We start from the raw sequence: 12,674 nt of genomic DNA, 5'->3' as shown, positions 1-12,674 counted from the left end.
GAATATTCACATGTACTTCCATATCGGTAAGGACCATAAGTGGGTTTAACTCACCACGGAACTCATTAAGGGGATTAGATTAATGAAAATAACATCTGTCCATTTTATCTGTTTTATACTGTGCTGAGCAAGTTCAACAACAGAAGACTCTTAATGGGGCAAAAAAAGCACAGATCACATTTCCAAAATGCCTGGAGAGCCAGCTCTCACTGGGGTTAGGAGATGGGGCTGATCCTAAGCTCTGGAATCTGAGCACCTAACACATCACACGGGGAGAAGTTAGTAACTGCTGTCTAGAAAAATAGGGTTTTCTAACCACTGGCCCTGTGTGACTTGAAGATAGTTTGACAATGTGAACCCCAAGTTGTCTGAAATCCCGAAGGAGAAAGAAAGAATGCAAGAAAGAAGGCACTTGGGGCACCTGGGTGGCTCAGTGGGTTAAGCCACTGCCTTCGGCTCAGGTCATGATCTCAGGGTCCTGGGATCGAGTCCCGCATCGGGCTCTCTGCTCAGCAGGGAGCCTGCTTCCTTCTCTCTCTCTCTGCCTGCCTCTCTGCCTACTTGTGATCTCTCTCTGTCAAATAAATAAATAAAATCTTTAAAAAAAAAAAAAAAAGAAAGAAAGAAGGCACTTGAGGCCACTTGGATTTAGATAAAACCATCAGTGAACATCAGTGCCCCGCTACTTTATTGGTACTATTTAAATCCTCACACACACTGCATTGGCTATTCCTATTTTCCTCCTCTCCCTCCTGAAATACCACAGAAAAAACAGTAAAGGAAAACAAAGGATATTAAATCACAAGGGGGAAAAAATGGTAACAGTATGAGGAGACCAGAGAATGCAACCATCTTTTTAAAAATGAAAAATGGATGAGGTAGGTCTTCCTGACAGCCACAGAAAGGGGCACAGCCTCAATTACTACAGAAGGGATATTCTGGAAAGGTGAACCATTCTGTCCAATAGACATCCAAGGCACTCGAAATCTGAAAACACCCATGTTGCAGAAGACAGAAAACACCACTGAAGCGTGGCGCTGGTGACAGGGTAACTGGGTCGAAGTGTGTACACAAAGTCATTGGATCCTGGTCTCGTCTACCTCTTCCCACCTCTGCACAGTTTGAGGGGAGACTCTGGACTTGAGGATACCAGGCAGTGCAGAGACTCAGCGTGGAAAACAGGGAAAATACGAGTTCACACATAAGAAATGGCAGGACACTCAGCTTGACAGAAGCCATGCTTTGAGTTTGTATGTCCACTTAGGTGGGGCCCAGGCTGCCCACAGCTGCTCCCCACTTGACGGCCTCAGCGGTCAACAGAATGAACCAGCCAGAGTCCTAATATCCGGCAGCAAGCTACATTGTTTTCATCTCTAACAATGGCATGAGAAAGTGGGGCTTTTGGCTATGTTGAAAGAACACTTCCAGAACCACAGGCCTCGAGAGTACAAATCTGAAAAGCTGTAAAAGAAGTTATCAGTCCTTGGAGCCCCAAAATTCAGAGCTGCACTGGCCTTGGACATGGACAGAAAGAGCCCTTCATCTGGGATCCACGTTTTAAAGGGCTCTGCTCTCTGGCCCTCTTCTAGCTACCTTCCTTGCAGGAAAAGAAACCCTCAAGTGAAAGGGACATGCCCACCCAGGGCCTAACCCGTTACTCCTACTCTAAGAATATGCTCCAAGAACTCAGGACTGACCCCAGAATACCCTACCCAAATAGCCCTCAGCCAAGGGTCTTCCCCAGATCTGGCCTCCCAAGGTAAACTACACAACCATTTATGCACCCGTGGGCTCAGAAGTGGTCAAAGGCTACTGTTAGTGGGATACAGTCAGCAATTGATCAAGGAGGTTTGGGTGTCCACACACATAGCACTCAAAGTTCCTTTTTGTAGGGGATAGAGCAAGGGGTGGAGAGAAAAGGTGTTCAGGGGCCCACACTCCTCGGCCAGTCCCATCTTGGCTCAGAATTCCAAGGAGTCCAAGAATTCTAAATTCAAACCTGGCTTTCCAGTTCATTATGAAAGTAAAGTTGTTATAATCAGATAATAGAACTTGGCTTAATATTTTTGTTGGCCCGATTTATCACTTTTAAGTATTTAGAAATGCTTTCATAGTCACCCTTGCCCTGGGCCCCACAAACATTAGGGATGAGCCTCGTTCAGAACAGGTGCCTCAGAGACAGGGAGGGCCAGGCAGACTCACCTCCTGGCCTGCTCCCAGCTTTAAGAGTTATTCCCATCTGCTGGGAATCCCTAAAGGAAAACTGTTGTAAAATACCACTAAAAGCAAACAAATCTTAAACACTGCTTTCATGTATGATTACTCTGTATTTAGCCTGTATGACTTCCGTGCTTTTATTTAAATTACCTCACTTAATGTTCCCAACAAACTCTATGAAGTGGGCACGGATATTTCCTTTTGATTAGTGAGTGAGCTGAGGTTCTCAGATATTAAGTAATTCGCCTGAGGTCATATTGTTGTTGGTAACAGGAGGGAGACAACTATCTTGAAATCGCCTTAAAAGACAACCATCCTTTTTACATTGCTCACAGAAGACTGGCCACCTTGTGATGAAAACAGTCCATCAAACTAATCCCAAAAGATGAATATGTATGCTCTGTGTAGACCCCTCTCCTTCAGGCCTCACACGCATCCTGTGGTAAAGAGGTTAGTAACTGTCAGACCTGGGACTTAAACCTGGGTCTGCATCACCCCAGAACCCCACTCCTCACTACTTCCTTTGTTGGTAGAAAACAGCAGACTTTCAAAAGAAAATTAACAGGGGTACCTGGCTGGCTTGGAAAGCAGAGCATGTGACTCTTGATCTCAGGCTCGAGCCCCACATTGAATCAAACACATTGTGTACAATAGGCCACTCAATTCCAACCCAGCACCTTTCACAACTTCCTACAGGAGAGAGAGAAGCAGCGCTCCTCTGAGGCCATGCACGTGGCTTGCTGTGTACCTAGAATTCTCTCATCTGAGCTTTGAGGGGAAGAGCTGCTGAAACCTACACAGCGCCATTGCAGAAAACTGACTGGAGAAGTGTGACGTGGTGTGGCGTGATGTGGCGTGACAGGGCTGGAAGCCTAGGGCCAGCTGGGTTTATGTCAGGGTCCGCCGCTATGTGTGTGATCAGGGACAGGCTGGGTCTGGATGGAGCAGTAAGCTCCGTCTGTTGAGGCAGCAGCTTGTAGCTCTAGCTCACAGCCATCATGAGGCAGTACAGGTCGGTCTCACCAGAACTTCTGCTCTTGTCAACAGAAGACAGAAATGCAGACTGTTTTAAATCTCTCTCGATTTCTAAATGTCAGTAATTAATTCACTAAAAACAGAAGCTAGGCTAAAACAAAAATGAAACAAAGTCTCTGTGCAGTTCAGCTAATAAAGTATCAGGTGACCTGAGTCCTCCTGTGGAGGGGAGCCTTTTCATACAGCCTCCACATCACCATTCTTTTTTCTTTCCATTTTACCCTCAAGTAAAGTTCTTCCTAAGCTATCTATTATTGTTCATGAACTGTATCCCATGTTCCACCTAATCCTCACACATCATTACTTCCTGTGCAGTCTGGGGCAGGTATCCTCATTCCTAAGGTAGAGAAGTCAGGACTCGGAAAGCCCCACCTCTAGAAACACCAGAATTGAGCTTCTAGAGCTTCATGAACTGTAGTCCTATGCCTTTTTTCTGTCTTTCATGGTGTACTTAAAAAACAGACACCTCAGGGAGAAGGACAGATTCAAGTGACCCTCTCACCTTCCCTCACTGGACTTTGTGATATCACCGCACTCCACTTCTCCCCCAACCCCTCACCGGGATGGATGCTCAGGTTCCTCACCCTGTTGGAACAGAACTTGCCTCCTAGGATTCTATGACTATTAAGTGACCTCATGAAAAACTGCTTAGAATGCTGCAGAAAGCATGAAGGACTGGCTATTGTTTTTATAATTTTACTAGGAAGTGAAAGTCTTATGCCTACCTTTAATTCCAAATAATTACCAGGTTTCCGGAACATGGAACTTCCCACTAGGAATCCCTATCCACCCTGGAACACAAAACTCCGAAACAGGAAAGCGTTGGGCAGAGGAACCCAGCAAAGCTGTGAAGTTAGCCACCTGAATCATTTTCCCTTCTGCTTCCAATGGACTTGGAAATAAAGTTCAGTTTAATGAGTCTGTTGCAGGTAATAAAACATTATGACTCCTGGGATACTGTGTGGGCAATACTGCCCTCCTCCCTATACGCCCCCAGAAATAATGACAGTGAAGAATCCAATTTGCACTCCCTGGGAGAATGGCAGGAAGGCCCAAGCCACCTCTGGGACCTGGAGAACCCTCCCTATAAAACAAGGACACTGGCTGTACCAGTTCCATGAGGTAAAGTGCTTAAGGTTATCAATATAGGGCATTTGTAGATTTGGAACACACAGTTTTCTACACCTATCCCAAACCAGCAGCTTTCCTATCCTATAGGCTGTCCAAGCTTCACATTTCTCAAATGGCTCTGGAGACACATTTCGGTTTGGTGGAAAATTCACTCAGAATACTGGGAAAGGAGGTATGGAAAGGCACTGTGGTCTTCGCACTTATTTTCCTCCTGTTACAAAGGTTGTGCTCCAACATGAGGAAATCTGCACTCCAGGCTTCTCTTCGTGTAGACTTCGACTGCAGAGTATCACTACAGGTGGAAAGATCCATGCCTTTCCATATTGGGAAGCAGCAACCAATCATACCTTTTGGAAACATGGAAACTTTTCAGTTAAACTGCCCTACCCTGCCCTGCATAAGAAAAGCATTTGCCAACCAGTTTTCCAAAGACAAGTAGAAAGCCAGAGAGGACTCTGAGTAAGCCAGAAACGGTTAGGGAGACAAACAGGAAGACTCTCAGCACCCCAAGAAATCGAGGCAGCTGCTTCATGTTAAGAATGGACCCTGGTGGGGTGAGGCAATGAAAGAGGAGGCGTCATTGAGGAAGCGATCAGGATGCTTCTCACTCAGACTTTTTGAAACTGGCATGTGCTGGCCAAGATAGTACAGGTTATAGCCCAAAGAGATCTGTTTTGCAATGCTATCCTTACAACTTTCTGAATGAGTGACCTTGAATTAGTCTCAGTTTCCATGTTGGCAAGATGGAAATAATGGGACCTACTTCCCAAGGCTGTTGACAGGACCATTTGGTACATAACCTTCCATCCAGGTTCAGGGTGGCTGGGTTGACCCATAAACTGGAAACAAAGGGGAGAGAGGGGAGGGCAAGTTGCATTAGGAGGAAATAAAGTATTATTTTATGGTCATCAGAAACTTTTAGCTTCCCTGAGAAACCTTGGTTTTCCTATGCCCTTGCCCTGGGGAAAAAAAATTAAAGAAATTTCAAAACGTTCACTTGCATTCCCACATTCCATAGGGGAGCTGCTAGTCACCAAGTATTGTTTGGGTAACCTCAGAAGGAGGCCGCACAGACGAGCCTCCTCCCAGCCTCCAGCAGACATATAATCTGGGGTTATTTATGCCAGCGTTCCTACCCCAATCAAAAACTCTCTGACCTGGCTTGTATTTTCTTGATGCTTTCAATTAAGGAAATAACAAAACCAACTCTGTCCTACATCCATGGTTAGGCCTGGCAAAAATGGGCTCAGCTAATTACAAATTTGGCCGTGGCTGTTTTCTTAAGATGCCCTACAGGCCTGGGTGTGCACAGTTATAAAAATGAATGAGTACAATTATTTCGCAAAGCAGCCTAACAGTTTAGTTCACATTACCTCTCTCGTTTTTCTTCATCACGTCAAGAGTTTGCATTTGGGAGAATTATTTTCCACGTGTAAGAAGACATTTTTCTAAGCATCATCGAAACAATCCCTTGCTGTATTGTGGAACACCATCTCCTAGCTGAAGTAGTAAGCAGTCTGAGGTATGCAGTGGGGGAAATTTCCTCACACTGGGCCCTTTGCAAAGTGACACCTTTTTGGAAAATATCCGCTTATCCCTGTGGTACCCTATTATACTACTTTTAAAGGCTGTACATTTGGAAAAGTAGCTGGGGACATCAACTGTTTTATAAACAAATAGATCTGAAGTACCATAGGATATAAAAAAGACAGCCACTGGTGGTCACCAGGTTGTAGAGTAGCTCCCTCCTCTTCTCACTTGCCATGCTTGCCCTGAGAGGTCTCACCTGTGGCCAGGATACCAGTCTCCTTCTGCAGTTCAGATTTCCCTCCTGGGTTTCAACTCTGCATGCTCACTCCCCACTGGACATCTCTACTTCCTGGGTTCAGAGAGCCAAACCACCTAAGCTGGCAAACTCTCTGCTCCTCAAGTCTTGCAGATTTATTCCCGGCTCTCCCCTCACTGTCACTCCTCTTGCTCAAGGCCACTATCATCTCAGGCTTTAAATAACTCAACCAAATGCCCCTCCCCTGTCTGTTCCTCACACTGCAGCCAGGGAGATGATTTCTAAAATACTTTCTTTTTTTTTTTTAAGATTTATTTATTTGACAGATAGAGATTACAAGTAGGCAGAGAGGCAGGCAGAGAGAGAGAGAGGAGGAAGCAGGCTCCCAGCCACGCAGAGAGTCTGATGCGGGGCTTGATCCCAGGACCCTGGGATCATGACCTGAGCCGAAGGCAGAGGCTTTAACCCACTGAGCCACCCAGGCGCCCTCTAAAATACTTTCAATGCCTTTACCTGGTCCTCCTTAAAATATTTAAAAGTTGAGACTCCTTAAATGGCAAAACAAAACAAAACAAAACAAACAAATAAAAAAAAAACAAGCAAGCAAACAAGCAACCAGGCTAATATCTGGTCCCTGGTTGGCATCCCAGGTTCATATCTTAGGAGTTCCCCTCTATTCCTGCCACCTAGGTGGTAGGTCACCTTGAGTGTAGCTCAGCACTCTGCCTCCAGCCTTGGAATATGGGTGAGAACTTGGGCTGTGGAGAGACACAGCCTGGAACTGTAGCTCACCTTGGCCACTTTGTGCCTTTTCTACCTAGATGACGATAAGGGTAATGTCCATCTGCTATGATTGTGAAGATTAAATTAGATAAAGTGGGAACTGCTCACCACAGACCCAGCATATAGTAAATACTCAGCAAATGCTGACTGCTATTTTAAGGCTGCTACTCAAGGTTACCTATGGTGGCTGCACTCAAGGTCTCTGCTAACATCCCAAATTTTAAAAATGTGTCCTCTTTGAGAGGATGAATTAGCAAAAGTTTCCTTTTCCTCTGGGCTATAAACAGTACTCTGCATCCCCACTAATACCAGACTCCTGTTCATCTTCTAGAATTCCACAGATTCAGTCCCGCCTTCCCTTAGTCACTAAAACTTGATGAAGAAGCCCTCCTCTCACTCCCACAGCACCCTGCGCATTCAGCTCTGTAACACTTACCCTACTATGGTACAACAACCTCACTATTTCTCTCCCTACCCACCTCCCACTTAGACCAAGAGGTTCTCGAAAGCCAGGGACTGTCTCAGTCTCACTCACAACTATTATCACCTTTGTCTTTACAAGATGGATATTCATGAAGCATCTGCCAAATTAACTTCATCCTTCTTTCTCCAAATCCTTCTACAACCCCAATTTTCTTCTGTTACTCCATCCCTTCTATACCCCTCATGCGTGCTCTATAGTTTGCTCTGCTTGGGTGGCATTCATTCTTTCTCCGATGCCTGCTGTCCTTCCCCTACCCCCACACATGTACATTCATGCCTGCACGTGCACACACCCACACACACATACATGCACGCACGCGCGCGCGCACACACACCTCAGAAAGACGACATACCTCAAATTTGGCCCAATGGTCCCATCAGGGAACAATATGCCTATTCCCCAGGATTGGATGGAAGAGGAACTTTTAAGGGAAGTGATCCTGAGGGAGGTCCTGTCTCCTTTCCCCCTCTCTATATTATAATATGGGGTTGCACTAATATTCTGCCTGAGAGGGCTTACTGGGGCAAAGGAAACAAGAAATAACCTCAGGGGCTAAAAATCAAAGAACTCTCTCAGTTTAAGGATTAAGCAAAGCAATAAAAGAGTTGGCCTTTGAGGTACATATCATGCCTGTCCAAGTCTGTAAGGGTAAGAGAATAGATGAGACTACTTGCAAGAGATTCCAGAGAAAAATTGTACAGCATTCATTAAAGTATAACATGTCATGTCTTTGGAAATCTACTCAAGCTTCCTTTGCCAGGTTGGAAAGCAAGCCCATGAGGAACTAAGAACCCAGAACAGCTGGTGTTGCCAAGATGAAATCAATATACCTCTGAAACCTCTGATGCTTATGGCCCAACCAGTCCAGATCATTCTTTCTTCCACCTAATATTTTTAAGCATCTCCTAGTCTCCATCAACCGTGGGGATAACACAGACATACAAGGCAAAGTTTGCCCTTAATTATTCACAGAAAAGTAGGGAAGGCAGACAAGAACACAAATAAGTATAATTGCATATGATTAGTACTACATTCGAGTACATATAAAGCATAGAGTCAGCACAAAGCTGTCAAGAATGACAGCCAGCGGGGGTGGGGTGGTCAAAGGACATAGCACAGAATACATGATCTTTTGGATCATCTCATCCATAAGAGGTGAGGTTTTTGTTTTTGTTTTTTAAAGATTTTATTGATTTATTTGACAGACAGAGATCAAAAGTAGGCAGAGAGGCAGGCAGAGAGAGAGGAGGGGAAGCAGGCTCCCCGCTGAAAAGAAAGCCCTATGCAGGGCTTGATCCCAGGACCCTGGGATCATGACCTGAGCCGAAAGCAGAGGCTTTAACCCACTGAGCCACCCAGGTGCCCCAAAAGGTGAGGTTTTAACTGTGACTCACAGGATGAGTAAGAGTTCATTAGGTAAGGAAGAGAAAGAATTGCATGCAGAGGGAGCTAGATGTATAAAAAGTCACAGAAGCGTAAAAAGTGTCCTGTAAGCAGAGAAATGGAGAAATTCGATTATATATTCATTATATATATATATTCATATTCATATATCATATATATTCATATTGAATATAATTCAATATGGCGGAGAATGGGAGAAATTGTGCGCGAACAGGCAGGGCTGGAGAGCAGGAAGGGTATGATGACAAAGGGAACAAGCTTGCTCTGAACGCTGTAGCATCTTGTTTAGAGAGATGTTTAAGCAGAAAGACCTGGCAGCTGTGTGAAAGGCAGACTGGAATTTGGCAGGGACAGTAGGGTAGAGAGATCTAGAGATCCCTGAGGCTCACTGCACTTTCCACGTTCTCAGCATGCTTAAGATTACTTATCTCCTACGGGCGCCTGGGTGGCTCAGTGGGTTAGGCCGCTGCCTTCAGCTCAGGTCATGATCTCAGGGTCCTGGGATTGAGTCCCGCATCAGGCTCTCTGCTCGGCAGGGAGCCTGCTTCCCTCTCTCTCTCTCTCTCTCTCTGCCTGCCTTTCTATCTACTTGTGATCTCTCTCTGTCAAATAAATAAATAACATCTTTAAAAAAAAAAAAAAAGATTACTTATCTCCTAGAAACTATCATCAGAAGGACCCTCCCTGTTTTCCGAGTAATTTGAAACTCAACAATGAACCAATCTTTGCCTAACAAAGCAGAGAAATCAGAACCATCCAAGCTGGCAAGTGTTAAAACACAGGGAAGCAAATATGGCAACCGGCTCTTTCCCATTTGACCAAAATCAACATAAATGCAGAGAGAAAACAAACTTGACAGCCAAGGGAGAAACACACAGTGAGCTTCTCTGCTTTCTCCCCAGGACGTCATCAATGCACAGAGCATTTAGAATAGCTGATTTGATGGTTACAAAAATCTACCTGCCTCCCCCACCCTCCTTCCCCCTTCTCTCTGAAAGCAATTAGAGAAGAGAGCTTCATTCACACTGAATCTAAAAATAGATGTCAGAGTTCACGGACTGACAGCTGCATTCTCATACAGTAACCAGGAAAGGAAAGGGATGGCTAATTTAACTTAACAACTTCCAAAACAAACAGTGCAGAAGTAGTCCAGGATAAAGAGAAAACACGAAGGTCAGTTCTTCAAAGAGTTGGAAGAGGAATGGGGTCACTCTGTGGCAGTTTATTAGTCCTCCCCAAATCCTGATGAAATCAGCTAAGTATTTTGCCCAGATCTGCCCAGAGTCCCTCAAACAAGAGCACTGGCCGATGCAGCTGCTAAAGGGATCCAAGCAAGATCAGGCAGAAGGACCCCGACTTGCCCTCTTAACTTCTTCGTGCATCACATGGACGCGCACGAGCTAAGAAAATCACCTATTTTCTAGATAAGATAAATGAGCGCATCTCCCTGGTCCCCACCACCATATCAAAATCACACTGCCTAGCCCTGGGCAGGGAACAAAAAAAAGTGACCCAGGAAATAAACCAGGATCCTTAAGAGGGAGAAATCAGGTGTCTAAAAGGAGTGACCATTTCTTTTCCTCTCCCGGGTCCTCAAGTGTTTTAGCTTCTCTCCTCACGCTGGCCTACCCAGGGAGGGGGTTATGGTTTGGCTTCAAAGAAACAAGGGAATGCTTGTGGGCGGGGAGTCCTGGCTCTCAGGGCTAAACATCGGAGCCCCAGCATTCCCGTGCCGCACTGCCTCCATCGCCCTGGTGACTAAGCTGTTTCAACAGCTGTGTTATTGCTGGAGTCAGGCCAGTGTTCCTCACACAGAGGATTTGTTTCGCGAGGCTTCTGTGGGGGAATTCAGGATCTGGGGCTCTCTTTGCAGCTCAGGTCCTACCCTTGATGAACTGGCAAGGGCCTTCCCCGGACTCCAGCTCCAGACAGCCATGGGACCACATTGGGCTGCCACCCAGCTATCCAAGTGACGGACAGCCTTGTAACAACACAAAGAGCAGTGAGAAGGCAATGTGTCAGAGAGAGAGAGAGAGAGACAAAAATCGAAAACCACCCTTGGCTGAACCCCAGAAGACCCCCACTGCCCCTCCCTCAATAAAAGGCACCTGCACTAACAGGCTGCTTTTCCTGCTGGTCCCCTCCTGCCATCTCCCTCAGTCTCTCCTTTGAAAAAACTTCTCTTTCCTTTCAGGTGTTGTTGGCAGCCCCTCTGCCTCCACAAGCTTGCCCCTGAACAGGAAGTCCAGGCAGCTGGGCCCTCAGCCCCTGGCCTCCCCATCTCTCATCACATCGCATACACTCATTTATGTTCCCATCACTTGGGAGGTAAGTGGAATCTGCTGACTTGTCCCCTCACTACCTGGATCTCTAGGCTCTTTGCTAGAAGAAGTAAAGAAGTGGGCACTTCTTTACGAACTGCGCTGAGGGGTGGCCCTTATTTCCTGTGGGTGGGGCCAATTTTCATTTCTAGTCCATTCTAGGCTGCACTGAAGAGCCTGATTACCATCTCTCTCTCTCCTGAATTCTCACCAAAATCAATCATGCTATCTTTTCTGAAATTGAAGAGATCATAGAAATGTCGAGTTTTCTTATAAAGAAGGCATTGTGTTTTTAAAAGAAATTAAAGAATGATCTTTAAAAGCTCCTATGTGTGAGTGCCTACCTTTTCACATACATCTGTGCCAGCCCGACACGGATGATCAACCACAGTCTCAACATGAGGAAACTGAGACCCATGCTCGCCCACACTGCTAGTGCAGGAAAGAGGCAAAACAGGAACCCAGGGGTGCCTGACTCCACAGCTCAAGGTGTTTGCCATTATGTCACATGTTAGGTGGAGTTAGGAGATCAGCCACTTATTAGCTGTACAATTTGAGTAAGTCATTTTATGTATCCTTTCATTAATTACTGAAGTTGGATCCACTAAAGTCCTTCTAGTTCTAACATTCCACGAATGCAGAAATCTTAACAAAGGACCAGCTCCTGAACTCCCTTCTGCACTAGAGGCAACCTGGCAAAAACAAAGACCAATAAAACAATCCCTGTCCTCAGGGCACTTGTAATGGCCTCAGTGACAAGGGATAAAAACTTGAATCTGACTAATACACAAGTTAAACCATACCAAATACAAAAATACCAGAGTACTGGGCAGTACTTGAGGAAAAACCCTGTCCTAACTGGAAAAAGACAATAGTACATTTCAACAATGGTGTCTCTCCCACCCCCCTTCACCCCCCAAAATATCTTTGTGCTGCCAGCAGGAAAAGCCAGCTACCAGAAGGGATTCCGTCTGTTTCTCGGGAAAGCTTTGTTTCTGACAAGTTTCGTAAAGGAAAAAGTAGGCTAGAACAAGCTTTTTATTTCCAACCCACCTTTTCTTCATTCCCATGAATGAGGAGGGGATACAAATGAAGGCAGGCAGCCAGGGAGAAAAATAATATGGCTGGTGGTTCCTGACCTCTTGGATTCCTGCCGTCAGAGAAGCCCGAGAGGCAACATTTAATTGTGGAAAAACCAGCCTTGCTCTTCTCTTATCTTTTTCCTCTGTGACTTAAACCCACAATTACTGGCAACCCCTAGATTCCGAGTCACTCAGCTGGTGGTGGCAGCGATGGCTGTGTCTGTAGCTGAAAAGCAAAAGGGGAGTCAGATTTTTACCTGCCTCCGAAGGCAGCCTTGCGAGAACAGCCCTAACCCAGCTTTACGACTTCTCCCATTAAAAAGTTCACAGATGCCCTCCCGTCGGGAATACCACCATGCGAGAAGTCCAAATGGGAAAAAAAGAAATGCAGTTTCCAGCTGCTGTTATAATACAAAGAACAAGCTATGAGT

The 12,674-nt window shown here is 45.6% G+C and overlaps 1 protein-coding gene across 1 annotated transcript in view; it reads right to left on the bottom strand.

Annotated features, from left to right (window-relative positions):
- Positions 1–12,674, bottom strand: part of WLS (Wnt ligand secretion mediator) — a 102,970-nt gene that overhangs the window by 34,363 nt on the left and 55,933 nt on the right.

Source organism: Meles meles, chromosome 1, assembly GCF_922984935.1.
Source record: "Meles meles chromosome 1, mMelMel3.1 paternal haplotype, whole genome shotgun sequence".
NCBI lineage: Eukaryota > Metazoa > Chordata > Mammalia > Carnivora > Mustelidae > Meles > Meles meles.
Note: the sequence above shows the minus strand (reverse complement) of the source record. Positions and strands in the feature narration are given on the sequence as shown.